Source organism: Schistocerca americana, chromosome X (assembly GCF_021461395.2).
Source record: "Schistocerca americana isolate TAMUIC-IGC-003095 chromosome X, iqSchAmer2.1, whole genome shotgun sequence".
Classification (NCBI taxonomy): domain Eukaryota; kingdom Metazoa; phylum Arthropoda; class Insecta; order Orthoptera; family Acrididae; genus Schistocerca; species Schistocerca americana.
Genome location: NC_060130.1, coordinates 301,155,139 through 301,170,528, shown reverse-complemented (window position 1 = coordinate 301,170,528; position 15,390 = coordinate 301,155,139).

The window sequence follows — 15,390 nt, the reverse complement described above, 5'->3', positions numbered from 1 at the left end:
GAAATACTTGAAAAATGCTTGTTTACATAGTTCGCAATGATATAAATTTAAGAATTCTGGATAATTGCGACTGTTGTTTGTCACGGAACTGAGGTATTTAATTGTTAGGAGGACTGCTTAATGCTTGCTGTTATCCATCTGTTTTTGCGAGATGATGATACAGACATGCATACTTTTCGAAACGTCTTTTAAAAGTTCAATTTAAATAATGCGGAGAATTTAGAGAATTTCATATTGGTTTCCTTATACACATCATCCTAGCTTTGTTTTGCTAGTCCTTTTGAAAAATCTTTTATTTTGATTTTTGATTGATGTCGTTTGTGGCGTTGTAGTTTAGGGAATGGTTCGATGCCTGATATTACTGTTATTTGACAGAGATAGTCTGATAGTCAGAGATCTTTCACAGCTCCATCACATTTTTCCCTGTCCATGTTTGTGGCCTCATGGGCAATTACTGATGCCGTCATTGTAGTAACCCTTGTTGCACTATTGACCAATAGGAACGTGCCAAAACTTTGAATGCTATTTATGAGGGTGCTGCTGGATTCATTTATGATATTAGTGTTGTTAATGTCCCCACAAAGAATTATGTTGACCTTTGTACTTGAGACTTTATCTAGAACTTCTGTTAATTTATTGAAGAAAAAAAAAAAACCTCACACACTGCTACTGGGATATCTATACACACACAAAATGATGAATTATTTGGCGATATCAAGCCCTGTTAATTCAATAGCTGATGTTTCAAAGTGTTTGTCTTCACTGACTGTACTGAGGTCATGTCTTGATTTGAAATGTGTTCCTTTTCTGTCATAAATGGATGATCCTCCATCCGTTGAAGCAGTTCTGCAGTAAGAGTTTGCAATTTCATACAATGGTAATACTACATGTAGAATTTCTGAGTCACTACGCCAGTACCCAGTAACACAAACTACTGTGCATTTCAAAGATTGGCGCTCAACTTCTAGTAGTTGTATTTCATTTGTTTATTGATTGCATGTTTTGATGGAGGATTGTTAAGTCTGTGAAATGCTCCATGTTACTCTTTCCAATGGGTTCCTTTTCTTTGAGACATCTGGTACGTGTGAGATTTGGAGTGTTAAAATCTGTCTTGTGAATTACTGTTTCAGTATTTTGCATGGGTGTGTGTTGTTCTTAGCATAAATTAGTTTAATTCAGCGTAAGTAGTATGTTAGTCTAAAGAGCGATGACCTCAGCAGTTTGGTCCCTTACGAATTTCACACACAAGAAAGTACTTTTTTGTGTGTTTGCGACATATCTCAGTGGGGTAGCTTTGACAACATAAACCCAATATAAATGCTTAAAATCTTTACTTCAATAATGTGGCTAAGATTCAACACATTAATGCACTCAGATTAGCAAAAAGTTAAGAAATTTTAAATTCCAGTCTTTGTCTGCCTAAGTTCTGTCGCTTAAATTTACATAGATGTATGACTTGGCTCCTACCAGTACTATGGCAGATAAAGCGTAACATACACAACCGTAATTTTTGATTTTCTTGAATCTTCAGATTAGAATTTTTCTTTTGTAGATGGGTGTTATTATTCAAATAAATTACATGAATGCAGCCGGGTGACGTCTTCGACAACCGCCGATACTGAGGAGCTCATCACTCTGGCAGACCAAATAGTGGGCCTAATCCAATACCTTTGTTCCTTGTAGTTCCGTTTATAATGACCGCATATTTTAAGACCAAAATATTTGTGCTGACACATCGCGGTCGTAAATTATTAAGTATTATAGTGTTGATATCCAACACACCACTGCTAATAGACGTTATAATTAGCGTGTGAGTTACAGAAGTCACCACGTGACTGCTTATTGGAAGATATTCCTCTCCCTCATAATCGCACTCACAAACTCTGGTTTAAATCACAATATATTAACAAACCTGTGGGTGGAAATAAAGAAGCTTCCGTTATCTTCTGGAGAGAAAGGGATGTACGATCTGTTACTGAGGAATGTTCACGTACAGAAATTCAGTGACTGTTATGCATCTTGATTTGAGCTCTTCACCTTGATTTGGATACTCGCAATAATACAGCCATACTGTGAGAAAGTACTGAGCGAATATGACGAAATTTTTCGTCTTTGGTATGCATATCTTGATTATAATTCAGAATACTGTTGAAAGCCTGTTCATGTTTGGTAATCATGTGCTAAAGTTTCGTAAGATACGAGACTTACTGAATATTAGTTTGTGACACTGTTTTGATAAGCCATCGTTCACACAGATATTAAAAAGTTCTTTCAAACTAATGTAAAATTGTCACACACCGCGTTAGAAGAATGATAAATGAATATACTTCGATTTAGATTGTCTACTTGGAGATCGTAGTATTTGCTTGAATTACGAATCTTGACTGACCAACGAAAGTACAGCATTGAGCTACACTTGGTATTATCAGACTTAATGCAGTACGGTAGGAATAAGACGGGTCCTGACTGCATCAGCTGCGTCAACCGAGCGCCACCGTGCACATGCGGCGCTCCGACCTCCAAGTCCTCTGGATATGATGTGTGACTTACATAGCTTACTTCTTATACCATTCCTGTATAATGCTGAGGGATAACCTAGCTAATCTACATTTTCTCGTCAAAAACAATAATACACTAAAATCAAGAGATTGCGAGAAACATTAACACTGTCGATAAAAACTATATCCAGGAGGACAGCTGACACGTGTAATAAACTGACGGTAATGATATGTGAATGAGGCACAGTCACAACCTTTCCTTGTGGATTGTTACGTAATTTCAGGATATTTGCTGTGCATTTAGAGCACATCTTCGGCTGAATTACATTTGGCACATATATTAGTACAGCACTATATGGGAGAATAAATATAATTTGTACTAAAGACAATGGGACTGGAACTAAAATCAAGTAGTGGGCTAATCCAATATCTTTTAGTTCCTTGGAGTTCCGTCCATAGTGACCGCATATTTTAAGACCAACACATTTGTTCTGTGACATCGTGGTTGGAAATTCTTTAGTATTGTAGTGTTGATGAGGTTTTGTTGGTCTATCATTGTCCCAGGATTAAAGACTTAACTAACAAGCATCTCAACCTTTGCTCCTGGCTTCGAGAGACGGCCTCTCAATTGATAAATATCATCATCTTGGTCACACGATAAGGCGAAACTCCAGAATGCCGTCCGCAGCTAGTGGTCTCGCGTTCTCGCTTCCCGAGCACGAGGTCCCGGTTTCGATTCCCGGCGGGGTCAGGGATTTTCACCTGCCTCGAGATGATTGGGTGTTTGTGTTGCACTTATCATTTCCTCATCATTCATGAAAGTGGCGAGTTTCTTCTGGTACCATTCTTTTATAATGCTGAAAGATAACCTAGGTAATCTAAACTTTCTCGTCAAAAACAACAGTACACTAAAATCAAGTGATTGCAAGGAACCTTAACACCGTCGATAAAAACTATATCCAGTGGGACAGTTGACTCGTGTAATAAACTGACGGTAAAGATATGTGAATGACACACAGCCACAAGCTTTCCTTGTGGATCGTTAGGTAATTTCAGAATATTTGCTGTGCATTTAGAGCACATCTTCGGCTGAATTACATTTGGTACATATAATAGCACAAAACTATATGGGAGAATAAATATAATTTATACTAAAGACAATGGGACTGGAACTTTCTGCGACCTCCTCAGATAATTGAGCCCAGGTGCATCGCATTGTGGTAGCTGCTGGTATTGCTGTCTCCACAGCTGCGCTAGGTAATTTTGAATTTACTAATGTCTTTCCAGAATGAATTTTCACTCTGCAGCGGAATTGATTTGAAACTTCTTCGCAGAATAAACCTGTGTGCTGGATAGGGACTGGAGCTTCGGACCTTTATCTTTCGCAGGAAAATGCTCCAAAGTTTGAAATGTTGATGTACGTCTCACGACCCACCCTCATGACTTCACTTCCGCGAGTTTCATTCTGGAAACAAGCCTCTAGGCTGTGGCTAAGCCATGTCACCGCAAAATCATTTCCCCCGGGAGTGTTAGTCCCGCAAGCATGCAAGAGAAATTCACCGAAGTTTGAATGTAGGAGATGAGGTACTTTATTATTTATAGTTTCATTACTCTTCCTAAGTATGTGAGTAACATTTCAGATGTTAGCTGACTAATGCATAAATCTCAGCTCTAATTTCGATATTGCACCAAGAACCAGAGGAAGACTGCAGTTATCGAGAACGACGAAGAAACTGTCAGTAACACTACTGTGTGCAGCAAGATTTTTTATTTTTAGTTCCACATATATCTTGCGTATTGATTGAAAAATGTGTAAGTCTGTGTCAGTCACAATTTCGTTGCTTCATCCTCTACTCGTTACGACTGTTATATCGTCGTCAGTTGGAAGGCGTGTCTTGCGTAGTTGTTCTTAGCGCTCTTGCAGGGCATGCTACTATTCTAGTGGTCATGTGCGGAAGCTGTGGGCAGCAAATGGTCGTTCACAATGACGTGTGGATGTTGAACCACGTAATCCGTCATCATACCGTCGACTGGGACACCTTTCATCTTGTCCCCACCGCCGCAATGGACATTACAGTTCCGGCTACAGACTTGTATCGGCGCTGGAGCTCTACAGTGCATCCTCTTGCTCCCATGGCTGGATTCTGTTTGCTGCGAGATTGGGGTAGCGTGCATGCCATTTCACCTGCTTCCCTTACCCAGAAACATAACCGCCGCAGCCAGAACTTCATCGCTGTCGGTGCATAATCGCTAAATGTTGCGCTTCTGGGCTAAATTGACTACATTCCGTATTTCAGTGATAACCGCAAACGTTATAACCTGTAATTGCGACCTAAAGAAATAAAACTGAGTCTGCCATGACAGCTTTGTATGTTACATATTGTCTTCATGAATCTGATCACCAATACGTTCATGACAATCTGAAGATGGGTTCTGTCTGAAACGCGTCCTACAAAGCCATTGGTCTATCAGCTGGTGGCTTCTTATTTAGTGACGAATACTGCAACTGTGCAGTACTCCCATGAATCCCCAAAAGTTATGAATGGTACTCGGAGATTTCAATTTGCCAGCCATAGGTTGTCAGCTGGTTCGCGTACAAACGACAAGAGTTTTGGTGTGCTGAGCCTTTCGGAGCTACATGCAGTCTCAACCGCTGCATATTCACGAAAATTTGAACAGCAGCTGCAGATCAGTGAGGTTATCAAGCCCAAGACAATGACTGCCCTATGGTTACAACATTCAACAGAATCAAAACCAAAAGACATTTTATAAGAAGGTATTAGACTTACTCTTATTCAGAAAACATGGCGTATGCTCTGCAATTGTGTTGAAATAATACATTGTGTCGATAAATTATCTTTACAATTTGAGAATTTAATACCTTTAAACCTATACTAGATGTTAACAAATGATTTTCATTAATATTCATCAATGTGTGCACCCTTAGTGGCACGGATAATGTCTCGTCAGAATTTCTTTCCTCTCCATGTACGAGTCAAGATCTCCACGGGCACATTTTCAATTGCATTCAGAATGATTTCTTTTAAGTCCTATGGGTCTCTAACCTTAGGTCGGTTCACCATATCCTTTACAAAACCCCACAGCAAGTAGTATACTGTTGAATCAACCAGGCCACAAAGTGAACTTTCTCCTCTGGCGTACACATTTTATCAGGTTTTCAAGTTCAGTTTTGCGTCAAACCTACGTGACTTGGAACGTAAAAAAGTCGAGTTATCAAGTGTTAAAAATATTTTGTTAATATCTAGGGTAGATTTAAAGTATTAAGTGTTACAGATATTTTATGGACACTCTGTAGGTTGAGAAAACACAGTTTTAGAGATACTGTATTTTTTCAGAACGTTAAAATTTTCCTCGTTTCCACTGCACGCTTTCGAGTCTCCGTCTCCGAGATGATTTGTGTATCAAACACTGAACCAATGAAACGCGCTCTCATAAAATCTTTTATTCTGGTAACTCTCATACCGCTATGGAATGGCATAGCTAACCTGCCATACACACGTCTAAATGTACTTTACATGGTCTACACTAGCATCTGCAACTGCTGGAAAGTATTGCCACATCAACTCCTTTGTCGGGGCCCACAATGTTACAAAATCACATGGAAGCCTGTTGCCCATCTCATATCAACTGCTGTCAAAAGCCAAGGTCAAGTCGCTGTTATTATTACTTTCAACGAGAGCTTCCACACCAGTATCTTTCGTATCTTACGGCGCTGCATCAAAAACAGCGGAGTAATTCTGAGCACTAACTAGTCTAACATTTGCAGAAAACATTCTATATGTATCTGCATTAAGAGCTCTATGTGAAGAACGAAGAAGCTGCCCTGTGTTTACAATTGTTGTATGCAGACTATGATTTAAAAAAATGGCTCTGAGCACTATGGGACTTAACTTCTAAGGTCATCAGTCTCCTAGAACTTGGAACTACTTAAACCTAACTAACCTAAGGACATGACACACACACACACACACACACACACACACACACACACACACACACACACACACACACACATATATATATATATATATATATATATATATATATATGCCCGAGGCAGGATTCGAACCTGCGACCGTAGCGGTAGAGCGGTTCCAGACTGTAGCGCCTAGAACCGCTCGGCCAACACGGCCGGCAGACTCTGATTCACTAGCACAATCTGTGTGTGTGTGTGTGTGTGTGTGTGTGTGTGTGTGTGTGTGTGTGTGTGTGTACACTCCTGGAAATGGAAAAAAGAACACATTGACACCGGTGTGTCAGACCCACCATACTTGCTCCGGACACTGCGAGAGGGCTGTACAAGCAATGATCACACGCACGGCACAGCGGACACACCAGGAACTGCGGTGTTGGCTGTCGAATGGCGCTAGCTGCGCAGCATTTGTGCACCGCCGCCGTCAGTGTCAGCCAGTTTGCCGTGGCATACGGAGCTCCATCGCAGTCTTTAACACTGGTAGCATGCCGTGACAGCGTGGACGTGAACCGTACGTGCAGTTGACGGACTTTGAGCGAGGGCGTATAGTGGGCATGCGGGAGGCCGGGTGGACGTACCGCCGAATTGCTCAACACGTGGGGCGTGAGGACTCCACAGTAAATCGATGTTGTCGCCAGTGGTCGGCGGAAGGTGCACGTGCCCGTCGACCTGGGACCGGACCGCAGCGACGCACGGATGCACGCCAAGACCGTAGGATCCTACGCAGTGCCGTAGGGGACCGCACCGCCACTTCCCAGCAAATTAGGGACACTGTTGCTCCTGGGGTATCGGCGAGGACCCTTCGCAACCGTCTCCCTGAAGCTGGGCTACGGTCCCGCACACCGTTAGGCCGTCTTCCGCTCACGCCCCAACATCGTGCAGCCCGCCTCCAGTGGTGTCGCGACAGGCGTGAATGGAGGGACGAATGGAGACGTGTCGTCTTCAGCGATGAGAGTCGCTTCTGCCTTGGTGCCAATGATGGTCGTATGCGTGTTTGGCGCCGTGCAGGTGAGCGCCACAATCAGGACTGCATACAACCGAGGCACACAGGGCCAACACCCGGCATCATGGTGTGGGGAGCGATCTCCTACACTGGCCGTACACCACTGGTGATCGTCGAGGGACACTGAATAGTGCACGGTACATCCAAACCGTCATCGAACCCATCGTTCTACCATTCCTAGACCGGCAAGGGAACTTGCTGTTCCAACAGGACAATGCACGTCCGCATGTATCCCGTGCCACCCAACGTGCTCTAGAAGGTGTAAGTCAACTACCCTGGCCAGCAAAATCTCCGGATCTGTCCCCCATTGAGCATGTTTGGGACTGGATGAAGCGTCGTCTCACGCGGTCTGCACGTCCACCACGAACGCTGGTCCAACTGAGGCGCCAGGTGGAAATGGCATGGCAAGCCGTTCCACAGGACTACATCCAGCATCTCTACGATCGTCTCCATGGGAGAATAGCAGCCTGCATTGCTGCGAAAGGTGGATATACACTGTACTAGTGCCGACATTGTGCATGCTCTGTTGCCTGTGTCTATGTGCCTGTGGTTCTGTCAGTGTGATCATGTGATGTATCTGACCCCAGGAATGTGTCAATTAAGTTTCCCCTTCCTGGGACAATGAATTCACGGTGTTCTTATTTCAATTTCCAGGAGTGTATGTTTTCAATGAATCAGACTTTTTCACACTTCTGTGTGCACGGCAACAAACAGCGAAATACACTAATCCTGTGTACCACATGCCTTCTTGAGCCAATATGCAGGATTTTTATGCACTGTACCTTCAAAGTCCGAGGTGTACTCATGTTGCACCTAAGAAAACACGAAGACTTCACCAAATGTCACTCTGACATGAAACACGAGCATCATAAACAAAACAATATAAAGGATGGCAAATTTAACGTGAGCCATCTTGCAGTGCATTCAGCACAAAAGATAAATCTCTCGTGCTCAAAAGTTTCTGTATTAATGGTGAGTATTTGACGAATCTTTCATGTTTCATAACAGCTATAAGCAACATCACGATCTCAAGGTTTTCAAGGCAGTTTAAAATACTTACCTTCAGATTGTCCCCGTGTTATAGACACCATTACAAACGGAAGATTCGAAATATTTATATTGTATATTTGTCCAAAAACTCAGTTTTTTCCCCCCATAAAATTCAATCCATATACCCTTTGGAAACTTCACGTGCCCTGTTTTGGCAGAACAATGACTGGCCTCATGTTGTGCTGATTGTGAAAACCACCTCCGAGAAATGACGTGTAGTGCAGGTTCCCTGTCCTGAATGATCACCTGGGATGTCGCCAACTGACATTTCTGAAAAATGGCTCATGCCTAGGCCCCCTTTGACTCTACATCCCTCCTTTAGACGATAGTGCGACGTGCAGGGTCTCTACGGAATTCTGACTTCTCAAAGTCAGGGATGATTTGCAGTTCTGTATTCCCACTGATCAGTAGATTATAGAGCACATAATTTTAATATAACGTTAATTTTACTCATTTGTGTCGCTCAAGGTCTTGCAGTTTTCACAAACGTAGATGTATATCACAATGCCAGAACAAAGAAAGCGCGTAAAAAACTAGGCATAATAGAAGGCGGCTGATTAGTTGTTGCAAGACCATGTTATTCATAGACCACCTTTCATCTAGCGGAGCTTATACAACTTCTGAACATTGCTGGATCTCTACTCCTGTGATCTCGCAGACTTTCTCAGCGTGTTTGATTAATACTGTACTTTCTGTTGTTCAGCCGTGGTGGATCAGCTCCGCCAGAAGAAATGTTGACTATAAATAGTCATCGAATACAAACAATATGGTGGCCGAGCTGTTCTAGCCACTTCAGCCTGGTTCAAATGGCTCTGAGCACTATGGGACTTAAAATCTGAGGCCATCAGTCCCCTAGAACTTAGAACTACTTAAACCTAACCAACCTTATGACACCACACACATCCATGCCCGAGGCAGGATTCGAAATACGACCGTAGCGGTCGCGCGGTTCCAGACTGAAGCGCCTAGAACCGCTCGACCACACCGGCCGGCACTTCAGCCTGGAACAGCGCGACCGCTACGGTGCATGTTCGAATCCTGCCTCGGGGATGGATGTGTGTGATGTCCATAGGTTAGTTCGGTTTAAGTAGGTCTAAGTTCTAGGGGACTGATGACCTCAGGTGTTAAGTCCCATAGTGCACAGAGCCATTTGAACCAACAAACAATAACTCAAAGTTTGATTCGAGTCCAGGCAGCGAGTACACGTAACAACGTACCTCGCAACACATGAAGAAAACGACTTGCTTGCTCGTAGGAAGATAAAGCACAAAATGGAAATAACTGGGTTGAACACCCTGATATCGAGAAAACCTGAGTTCTCTTGGGAATATTCGCTCGAAAACTGTCTGAGACGGAAGTGCATTCGTTGACATCAGAAATTCATGTCGCACACAAAGGAATTAAAGACAGTAGCAGCGAGTGTGCTTTGGTTTAAGTCAATTAGGGAAGTTGAAAAATCGGCTCTGACGGCGGGCGTGCTACGGTAGTCTATGAAGCTGCAATGACCACTGTGTCCAGATGGCGCAGTGGTCAACACATCTGCCTAGTAAGCAGAAACTCTGTTTCGAATACTGGTTTGGCATAAATTTTCAACTTTTCCCAATGATTGAAATCAACTCCCCTTGGCAGCTGATTTCTTTAATTCCTTTATGTCTTTCTTCATAACGGCTGCAAGATCAAGATGGTGTCTGTTCTTTCGGACATTTTCGAAGTCCTAAAGAACACACAACATACGTAATTGCTGTAAGGTTTGAAAGTGATTGACATTAACAAGGCGTGACAATAGTCTCTAGTTTCTTTCGATTCAGGACTTTTTGCGGCCACTGTTGTTACGCCGTGTTTTATGACTGTGACTTGTATAACATTCGTTGTTAACAGACTGGGCAGCCTACGTTAATACATCAGCAGTTCTGGCAACTTACTTGGCGGTGAAGTCACGGGCACGTCCAAACACCATGTCTCGTTTCTACCCTTCTTTGGCTTCCACGTCGATCGATCTCAGTGCGCTGACTTCATGTAACTGAGTGACATACTACTTCACTACAGTGACTTCCGTAAGTGGTGGAAGGGCATATGACAGTATGCTACCAGCTGCAATTAACGTACAGGCATCCGACGCGATCAGTGTGTTCCTTTAATCATTTGAGTCCAAACAATATAAAATTAATTTTTTTAAAGTTTTGTCCTAAAATTGGACTGACATTCGTGAAAATATCTCAGTGTACCACCAGACTTCACTTTCTTACGATGACATGGGTGGTTTCACACGAACGGCAGTAGTACTCCAAATAAACTCAAAGGGTTCTGTGTTTTACTAACAATTTTTTCCATGAGCTTATATACGCTTTGCACCGATAAATAGATTAATTACCCCTATATTACCAGGTTACACGGACACTGGTAAATTTCTGTATCCTGCGACTTTGTTTAAGTCCTAGTAATTATGCTACGGAACGATGGTAATGAAATAAACACATGGAATCGGGAAGAGAGAATCCTAACGGATGGACGTCTTCTGTTGATTGTTTAGAGCCCTTCAGATTACGTCAGAGGAGCTCTGGTGGTTTTTTTTTTTTTTTGTTTATTCATCTACAATATCCTCCATTACTATATTTGTAATACTATATGTTCACCGATGAGACAAAACATAATGAGCGTGTTGGTCAACTTTTAAACACATTACAGCAGTGATTCTACTTGGCATGGATTCTACAAGTCATTGATAGGTTTCCAGAAATATGTGGCACTACACAACTATTCACATGTCACTAAATTCTCACAAATTACGGGACGGTGTTTTTGTGGACATGCAGCTGTCGCCCGACATGTATTCTAGTCGGTACAGATTAGTGGCATTTTCTGGGTAAGAAACCAATGTGAGTTCACAATCATGATCCCCAAACCACGCTGTATGATTCAGGCCTCGTGTCGCGGAGAGTTATCTTTATGGAAGACGTCATCACCATTGGAGAAGACTGCAAACATGAAGGGATGCAGGTGGTCCACAGTAATGTTCACGTAGTTCACTGCTGACATGGTGTGCCCCATAGGAGCTCAATGTACCCCATAACATAATTGTGCTCTCACCAGCCTGCATCTGTGATGCGGTGCACATTTCAAGCAGCCATTCGCCTGGATGACGGCCTGTAAGGATCCAACCATCGACCTGGCGTAACAAGAAATGCGATTGATTCGGCAAGCGACACGTTTCTATTGATCCACGGAGAAAACGCATTGATGCTGTGCTCACTGCAATCATAACTGACGATGTCGTCAGGTAAACATAGGAACACGAAGGGGTCATGTGATGTGGAGCTCTATGTTCAACAATGGCTTTTAAACGGTGTGCTCCGAAACACTTTTGCCCACACCAGCATTGTATTCTGACGTCAGATATGTCAGCGTTCGCTGCCCATCCTGGATTACACAGTGGAGGATCCTCCGACCTCTACGTTTTGTGGTGAGACATGGTCGTCGTATAACATACAGCCTAGTCAGTATTTCACCATCCTTCAACCACTTTCCACAGGTGCTCACGACAGTAGTGCGCAAACATCAGACCAGCTTCGCCGTTTCAGACATTCACGTTTCGAGCTGCTGTGCCACAACAATGTGCGCTTTGTCAAAACCACTTATATCAGTGGACTTTTCCATCTGCGGCCCATATCTTTGCTGTAATGACTGACTATTCGCCTCTCTTCCGCTTACATTCATTCCTTACTATGTCAAGTACCCGCAACACCACAGGGAGGCATTCAGTGCCGCGGTGGACAGTGGTCATAATATTCTGGCTGATCTGTGTATGGGGTGTGGAAACAGCACCAAGGGGTCACCAAGCTTAACGTGCCGTGACGTACGGATCACCATCATCAGTGACAGATGCCCTCAGTTCATGAGAGACTGTGGAAAGATTTGGTATCGAAACCAAAACATTGCCAAAAAGTCTTGTGATCAGGAACCTTATGCCACTACCTCTCCTGTCCCTGCGCGCCAGCTACGAGGTGTGAAAATTTTTCCACCACCATGTTTCGAACCGACTTATCCTGGGGTAGGGAGCCATGGCGCAAGTTTGCATTTTCTTACCTTCATTTCGTCCGTTTCGTGGCATTTGGTCTGGGGGATATAGGATGACACCCATACAAGTTCATCATTGGTTCCTTCTTTCAATTATATATATATTTTTTTTACAGTAGGTAGCCAGCCAGCCCTCTGACTGAACACGCTGAGCTACCATAATGGCAATGACATCGGCCATGTAGGTGGGTCGAGTTCAAATATGTGCAATCAGGGTCACGACGTCCTGTACAGCCCATACAAACTTTTAACGCAGATTCTCGACGAGTCTCAGTATACACATTCGTTAGAAAGATGACTTAATTCCCCCAGATCTTGTCAGATTATTTTGGAGAACAGATAACTGAGCTACAGCTCCATGGATGAAGCTAGTTTGGTATACATCTCGGATACAGTCTGTACTAAGATAAGAGAGATTAGTGTGCAAACGGAAGTATACTTTCACAGTTTTTTTTATTTACAGGATTTCAGAACATGCCAGTGTAGCCATCTCAAGATTGAAAATGTTGTACTATAGTTTGTTTCTGGCAATTCAGAGTATACATTACTTTCATTTGTGTCCTAGTAGGAAGTTTCACTCATTGTTCTCTTGCACCATAAGCCAATAGAACATGGGTGGACAAGAATTCGGATAGCAAGCCTTGCCCTGGCCCGTGTGCCATAGTACTCATGAGAACATGGTAAGTGCCACCACCCAATTTTCCAGAAACTTCTCTCAGTGGAAGAGTCGTCAAAATAAGTGAACACAAGTCTCGGCTTATCCTTAGATACTCCATTTCTGTAATAATGGTAGTGAAAGTTTTTAAGATATTTTGCAGGTACTTTAATGCCTTCTGTTGGAACACTTATTACTTTCATTTTTGTTTTTCATTCGTATACCGATAACTACACGAATATTTTCCTGTGTATACTGATATAATATTGCCCTTAATTGTCAACTACATTTATGTCAAATGAATGAATTTAAAAAAAGATGAGAAAATTACTTGAAATTGTTTTCGGTGACATTTCTGTAGCATATCTTGATTCATAATCAACTACAAGCACCACCATTCAGGAAAATAAGCCGTTATGCAGGATTATCTGTGAAATTATTGCCTACACACGAAACTTTCTATGGGCATAAGTAGATAAATGAAAACAGTGAAAACAACCATGGGATTATGAAAATGCGGCGAAAAATTAAAAGGCCGCGATGTTAAGCACTGATCCACAATTGCTCCTGGTGACAGTGCGCTGTAGAAAACACACACCTTGTTATTTGGCTACTGTAAGGCTCTACGGGTTGCACGCAGCTGTGCGGTACATTAACACGCTCTCGCCAGCCGGCCTAACTGAAATGCTGACGATTCGCTTAGTCAGCAGACGCGCGTCCAGCCGCACTGCGAAGGCGGTACGTCATGACTGCCGTCGGCTGCGGGCAGTATTAACTAGTGCGGCCTCGGGCGCGAATATGTGTCTTTTCTTAGCTCACCATGGAGCCTTTAGATACGATCGTAATTAGCCGGTGTTAGGATGTCAGACATAGTGATGATGGGTGCCCTTAGCGTGCGTGTTTTATAATCTGCTTTTGTTAATAAACTGTTTAAACTTGCTTCTCGTGTTAGTGTATTACCGTACCTCAAGGACCCACTGCTTGTAAATCATCTTGTAATCATCATCTGCGGAAACAACACAGACTAAACCCCTTATACAAGTGGTGTCAGCATGGGGATAATTATGGAAAATCTAGTCCTGAAGAGGCGCAGTACAACGTGAACTTCGAGCAACAGCAGCGTGAACCTCTTCCGACTACGTGGGGACATCCAATGCTGGAATCCAGGTTGGTCTAATCCAGTTTGGCTAGAAAACGAAAGCCAGTGATGGATTTTTATTTTATATGAGTGACTCATTGGTGTTAAATTAGACGAAATGTCGCAATCTAGTCAGAGTAACATTGCCGATCTACAAACTGTTATTAATGAACTGCAAGAAGAGATTCGGCAGTTAAAAGCAGAAACAAGAGAGCGTAACATTCTGAGAGACTTGTCAAATGATAGTTGATGCAGTACAAGTACAACTACAATAATGAATTTTTCATCATTGCCATCAGTACCAGTGTTTAGCGGGAAACCCGAAGATGTGAAAGTGTTTTACGGTAAACTTGAAGGTGCCGCCCTGTTAGGATCATGGACAGATTCCGATGAACTAGTGGTTACCAAATTAACAGTTCAGGGAGCAGCACAAGATTTCATTAGCGCAGAGCCCACTTGTGTGAAAACAGAAGATAACAATGAGTTTAGAACCATTGTTGTTCAGAGATTTAAATGTAAATACTCGATCAGATTTTACAGAGAGCAGCTTCACAGTTGGCGAATGCCACGAGATGAATCTATCGAGCAGTTTGCCAACAGAATTCGAAACAACGCTCAAACGTACGAGTTAGTAGAAGATGAAGATGAAAATGAAAATCGCATTCAGTTGTTTGAAGCTGACCAGAGAGCCTCCGACACATTCATGGGTTGCATGGGGAGGAAGTAAGCAAAGCTGTTAGATTGGCGCGATGTAAAACGTTTCAGGAAGCAATAGACTCAGCTGTTGGTTTCGTTGAAGCACTAAGACGACCGAATGAGATGCAAAAACAAGAGCGTAGAGTTTTCAACACAACAGTACAATGCTACAGATGCAATCAGCTGGGTCACAAGCGTAAGGATTGTAAAGAGAATCGAATCTGCTATCATTGAGGGATGCAGGGTCATGTTTCGATAGATTGTCGCAACAAGAAGAAAGGT